This window comes from Cucurbita moschata, unplaced genomic scaffold (genome assembly GCF_002738365.1).
Source record: "Cucurbita moschata cultivar Rifu unplaced genomic scaffold, Cmos_1.0 Cmo_Scf00019, whole genome shotgun sequence".
NCBI lineage: Eukaryota > Viridiplantae > Streptophyta > Magnoliopsida > Cucurbitales > Cucurbitaceae > Cucurbita > Cucurbita moschata.
Window position 1 is genome coordinate 4,591,778 of NW_019268535.1, and position 6,000 is coordinate 4,597,777.

The 6,000-nt window shown below is 37.4% G+C and overlaps 3 non-coding genes across 3 annotated transcripts; all 3 read right to left on the minus strand.

The window, feature by feature from the left end:
• Positions 1-805: 805 nt before the first annotated feature.
• TRNAL-CAA lies at positions 806-887 on the minus strand. The gene has a single exon. It is a non-coding gene; the product is annotated as a tRNA-Leu (tRNA).
• A 2,485-nt stretch (positions 888-3,372) lies between these two features.
• Positions 3,373-3,454, minus strand: TRNAL-CAA. Its single transcript has one exon. It is a non-coding gene; the product is annotated as a tRNA-Leu (tRNA).
• A 1,167-nt stretch (positions 3,455-4,621) lies between these two features.
• On the minus strand, positions 4,622-4,703 carry TRNAS-UGA. Its single transcript has one exon. It is a non-coding gene; the product is annotated as a tRNA-Ser (tRNA).
• Positions 4,704-6,000: the final 1,297 nt, after the last annotated feature.

Sequence of the window (6,000 nt, forward strand, 5' to 3'; positions counted from 1 at the left end):
AAATTAAAAACGTTCTATTCTAGCCTAGGTTTAAGAAAATAAATATGACTACTCCATGCAGGAATGCACGTTTAATTTAAAAACGTCCTATTCTAGCCTAGGTCTAAGAAAATAAATACGACTAATTCGAACCTACGCAAGCATAGCTCAACAGATTTCGAGTCTGTCTCCTTAACCACTCAGACATATAGACATGCCTTAACCTAAAAAATATAAAGTTGTAATGTCGTCGTCATCTATACCCTATGCATGTGTCATGGTCTCGAGTTGCGATGTCGTCGTCAGCCGTATAAGAATGCACGTTTAAAATAAAAACACGCCCTATTCTAGGGTTTCGTCAACAGTAAGATTCGAACCTACACAAGCATAGCCCAACAAATTTCGAGTCTGTCTCCTTAACCACTCGAACATATTAACACACCTTAACCTAAAAAGTATAAAGTTCTAAGGTCGTCGTCATTTGTACAAGAATGAACGTTTAAATAAAAAACATCTTATTCTAACCTAGGTCTAAGAAAATAAATACGACTACCCTATGCATGTGTCATTGTCTCGAGTTGTGATGTCGTCGTCAGCCGTACAAGAATGTCTTGTCTTGCATTAACCTATAAAATTTAGATGTAAAGATGCGATGCCGTTGCATTAACCTATAAAATTTAGATGTAAAGATAAGATGCCGTTGTCAGCCGAATGCACGTTTAAATTAAAAACGTCCTATTCTAGCCTAGGTCTAAGAAAATAAATACGACTACATGTGCATGTGTCATGCTTAGCCGTACAGGAATGTGAAATAAAGCTAAAAATTCGTCAACGATAGGATTTGAACCTACGCAGGCATAGCCCAACAGATTTTGAATCTGTCTCCTTAACCACTCGGACATATTAACACACCTTAACCTAAAAAATATAAAGTTATAATGTCGTCATCATCTATACAGGAATGCACGTTTAAATTAAAAACATCCTATTCTAGTCTAGGTCAAAGAAAATAAATACGACTACCCTATGCATGTGCATGGTCTCGAGTTGCGATGTCGTCGTCAGCCGTACAAGAATGCCTTGTCTTAACCTGAAAAATGTAAAGTTGCGATGTCGTCGTCATCGTCGTCAGCCGTACAAGAATGCCTTGTCTTAACCTGAAAAATGTAAAGTTGCGATGTCGTCGTCAGTCGTACAGGAATGACAAGAATGCCTTGTCTTAACCTGAAAAATGTAAAGTTGCGATGTCGTCGTCAGTCGTACAGGAATGTCTTGTATTAACCTAAAAAATTTAGAGTTGCGATGTCGTCGTCGTCGTCGTCAGTCGTACAGGAATGTCTTGTATTAACCTAAAAAATTTAGAGTTGCGATGTCGTCGTCAGTCGTACAGAATGCCTTGAATGTCTTGTATTAACCTAAAAAATTTAGAGTTGCGATGTCGTCGTCAGCCGTACAAGAATGCCTTATCTTAACCTGAAAAATGTAAAGTTGCGATGTCGTCGTCAGCCGTACAGGAATGTCTTGCATAAACCTAAAAAATTTAAATGTAAAGATGCGATGTCGTTCTCAGCGAATGCACGTTTAAATTAAAAACGTCCTATTCTAGCCTAGGTATAAGAAAATAAATACAACTACCTGTGCATGTGTCATGGTTTGCCGTACAGAAATGTGAAATAAAGCTAAAAATTCATAAGCAATAGGATTCGAACCTACGCAGGCATAGCCCATTAGATTTCGAGTCTTTCTCCTTAACCACTCAAACATATTGACACGCCTTAACCTAAAAAATATAAAGTTGTAATATCGTCATCATCTGTACCCTATGCATGTGTTATGGTCTCGATTTGCAATGTCGTCATCAGCCGTACAAGAATGCCATGTCTTAACCTGAAAAATGTAAAGTTGCGATGTCGTCGTCAACTGTACAGGAATGCACGTTCAAATTATCGTCGTCAGTCGTACAAGATTGCCAAGTCTTAACCTGAAAAATGTAAAGTTATGATGTCGTCATCAACTGTACAGGAATGCACGTTTAAATTAAAAATGTCCTATTCTAGTCTAGGTCTTAGAAAATAAATACGACTACCCTGTGCATGTGTCATGGTCAGCCGTACTATTCTAGCCTAGGTCTTAGAAAATAAATACGACTACCCTGTGCATGTGTCATGGTTAGCCGTCCTACACAGGCATAGCCCAACAATTTTCGAGTCTGTCTCCTTAACCACTTGAACATATTGACACACCTTAACCTAAAAAATATAAAGTTGTAATGTCGTCGTCATCTGCACAAGAATGCACGTTTAAATTAAAAACATCCTATTGAAGCCTAGGTCTAAGAAAATAAATACGACTACCCTGTGCATGTGTCAGCCGTACAGGAATGCACGTTTAAATTAAAAACGTCCTATTCTAGCGGTCTAAGGAAATAAATACGACTACCCTATGCATGTGTCATGGTCAGTCGTCGTACAAGAATGCACGTTTAAATTAAAAACGTCCTATTCTAGCGGTCTAAGGAAATAAATACGACTACCCTGTGCATGTGTCATGGTCTATCGCCGTACAAGAATGCACGTTTAAATTAAAAACGCGTCCTATTCTAGCGGTCTAAGAAAATAAATACGACTACTCTGTGCATGTGTCATGGTCAGCCGTACAGGAGTGTGAAATAAAGCTAAAAATTCGTCAACAGTAAGATTCGAACCTACACAGGCATAGCCCGACAAATTTCGAGTCTGTCTCCTTAACCACTCAAACATATTAACATACTTTAACTTCAAAAATATAAAGTTGTGAGGTCGTTGTCATCTATACAAGAATGCATGTTTAAATTAAAAACATCCTATTCTAACCTAGGTCTAAGAAAATAAATACGACTACCCTATGCATGTGTCATTGTCTCGAGTTGCGATGTCGTCGTCAACCGTACAAGAATGCCTTGTCTTAACCAAAAAAATTTAAAGTTGCGATGTCGTTGTCAGCCGTACAGGAATGTCTTGCCTTAACCTAAAAAATTTAAATGTAAAGATGCGATGTAAATTAAAAACGTTCTATTCTAGCCTAGGTCTAAGAAAATAAATACGACTACCCCGGGCATGTGTCATGGTCAGCCGTACAGGAATGTGAAATAAAGCTAAAAATTCGTCAACAGTATGATTCGAACCTACGCAGGTATAGCCCAACAGATTTCTGAGTCTATCTCCTTAACCACTCGGACATATTAACACACCTTAACCTATAAAGTATAAAGTTGTGAGGTCGTCGTCATTTGTACAAGAATGAACGTTTAAATTAAAAACATCTTATTCTAACCTAGTCTAAGAAAATAAATACGACTACCCTATGCATGTGTCATGGTTAGCCGTACAGGAATGTGAAATAAAGCTAAAAATTTGTCAACAGTAGGATTTAAACCTATGCAGGCATAGCCCAACAGATTTTGAGTCTGTCTCCTTAACCACTCGGACATATTAACACACCTTAACCTAAAAAATATAAAGTTGTAATGTCGTCATTATCTATACAGGAATGCACGTTTAAATTAAAAACATCCTATTCTAGTCTAGGTCAAAGAAAATAAATACAACTACCCTATGCATGTGCATGGTCTCGAGTTGCAATGTCGTCGTCAGCCGTACAAGAATGCCTTGTCTTAACCTGAAAAATGTAAAGTTGCGATGTCGTCGTCAGTCGTACAGGAATGTCTTGTATTAACCTAAAAAATTTAGAGTTGCGATGTCGTCGTCAGCCGTACAAGAATGCCTTGTCTTAACCTGAAAAATGTAAAGTTGCGATGTCGTCGTCAGTCGTACAGGAATGTCTTGCATAAACCTAAAAAATTTAAATGTAAAGATGCGATGCCGTTCTCAGCGAATGCACGTTTAAATTAAAAACGTCCTATTCTAGCCTAGGTCTAAGAAAATAAATACAACTACCTGTGCATGTGTCATGGTTTGCGGTACTGAAATGTGAAATAAAGCTAAAAATTCGTAAGCAATAGGATTCGAACCTACGCAGGCATAGCCCAAAAAATTTTCAATCTGTCTCCTTAACCACTCAGACATATTGACACGCCTTAACCTAAAAAATATAAAGTTGTAATGTCGTCGTCATCTGTACCCAATGCATGTGTTATGGTCTCGATTTGCGATGTCGTCATCAGCCGTACAAGAATGCCATGTCTTAACCTGAAAAATGTAAAGTTGCGATGTCGTCGTCAACGTACAGGAATGCACGTTTAAATTATCGTAGTCAGTTGTACAAGAATGCCAAGTCTTAACCTGAAAAATGTAAAGTTATGATGTCGTCGTCAACTGTACAGGAATGCACGTTTAAATTAAAAATGTCTTATTCTAGCCTAGGTCTTAGAAAATAAATACGACTACCCTGTGCATGTGTCATGGTTAGCCGTCCTACACAGGCATAGCCCAACAATTTTCGAGTCTGTCTCCTTAACCACTTGGACATATTGACACACCTTAACCTAAAAAATATAAAGTTGTAATGTCGTCGTCATCTGTACAAGAATGCACGTTTAAATTAAAAACATCCTATTGAAGCCTAGGTCTAAGAAAATAAATACGACTACCCTGTGCATGTGTCATGGTCAGCCGTACAGGAGTGTGAAATAAAGCTAAAAATTTGTCAACAGTAAGATTCGAACCTACGCAGGCATAGCCCAACAAATTTCAAGTCTGTCTCCTTAACCACTCGAACATATTAACATACCTTAACCTAAAAAATATAAAGTTGTGAGGTCGTCGTCATTTGTACGAGAATGCACGTTTAAATTAAAAACATCCTATTTTAACCTAGGTCTAAGAAAATAAATACGATTACCCTATGCATGTGTCATTGTCTCGAGTTGCGATGTCGTCGTCAACCGTACAAGAATTCCTTGTCTTAACCAAAAAAATGTAAAGTTGCGATGTCATTGTCAGTCGTACAGGAATGTCTTACCTTAACCTAAAAAATGTAAATGTAAAGATGCGATGCCGTTGTCAGTCGTATAGGAATGCACGTTTAAATTAAAACCGTTCTATTCTAGCCTAGGTCTAAGAAAATAAATATGACTACCCTGTACAGAAATGCACGTTTAAATTAAAAACGTCCTATTCTAGCCTAGGTCTAAGAAAATAAATACGACTACCCCGTATAGGAATGCACGTTTAAATTAAAAACGTCCTATTCTAGCCTAGGTCTAAGAAAATAAATACGACTACCCTGGGCATGTGTCATGGTTAGCCGTACAGGAATGTGAAATAATGCTAAAAATTCATCAACAATCGGATTCGAACCTACGCAGACATTGCCCAACAAATCTCAAGTTTATCTCCTTAACCACTCGGACATAGTGACACACCTTAACCAAAAAAATATAAAGTTGTAATGTCGTCGTCATCTGTACAAGAATGCACGTTTAAATTAAAAACATCCTATTCTAGCCTAGGTCTAAGAAAATAAATACGACTACCCTATGCATGTGTCATAGTCTCGAGTTGCGATGTTGTCGTCAGCCGTAGAAGAATGCCTTGTCTTAACGTGAAAAATGTAAAGTTGCGATGTCATCGTCAGTCGTACAGAAATGTCTTGTCTTAACCTAAAAAATGTAAATGTAAAGATGCGATGCCGTTGTCAGCCGTACAGGAATGCACATTTAAATTAAAAACGTCCTATTCTAGCCTAGGTATAAGAAAATAAATACGACTACCCCTTACAGGAATGCACGTTTAAATTAAAAACGTCCTATTCTAGCCTAGGTCTAAGAAAATAAATACGACTACCCTGTACAGGAATGCACGTTTAGATTAAAAACGTCCTATGGTTAGCCGTACAGGAATGTGAAATAAAGCTAAAAATTTGTCAACAATAGCATTTGAATCTATGCAACGTAGGTATAGCCCAACAAATTTCGAATCTGTCTCCTTTACCACTCGGACATATTGACACCCCTTAGTGTTTTTTTTTTTTTTTTTTTTTTTTTTTTTTTTTTTTTTTTTTTTTTTTTTTTTTTTTTTTTTT